Genomic DNA, 374 nt, shown 5'->3' with positions numbered 1-374 from the left:
CTGCTGCTGCTGCTGCTGCTGCTGCTGCTGCTGCTGCTGCTGCTGGTGCTGCAGTGGACCTAACAAAGGGTGTATCTGGTTCTCGTTTGGCTCTGCAAGCATCGAAGCTGCCGGCTGCGGTGAGAAGAAAGGCGCAGGGTTTATTTAAGTGGCGATCAGATCACCAAAAAAAAAAACTAAGTAAAGCAGAAAGATATAGACATGCTATCAAGCTTGTTGTTAATAGAATGGATCCACATGTAAGTATTTATTTATTTATATATATATATTTATTTATTTGTTTATTTGTTTATTTATTTTTATTTATGTATTCTTTTGTTTTGTTTTGTTTGCTTTTTTTAGCTTTTTTTTAGCGGTTTTAGATCTGTTTTTGT

The sequence above is a fragment of the Eimeria mitis genome, genomic scaffold (genome assembly GCF_000499745.2).
Source record: "Eimeria mitis Houghton genomic scaffold, Emh_scaff4778, whole genome shotgun sequence".
In the NCBI taxonomy this organism is placed as follows: domain Eukaryota; phylum Apicomplexa; class Conoidasida; order Eucoccidiorida; family Eimeriidae; genus Eimeria; species Eimeria mitis.
This window is presented reverse-complemented; position numbering follows the sequence as displayed.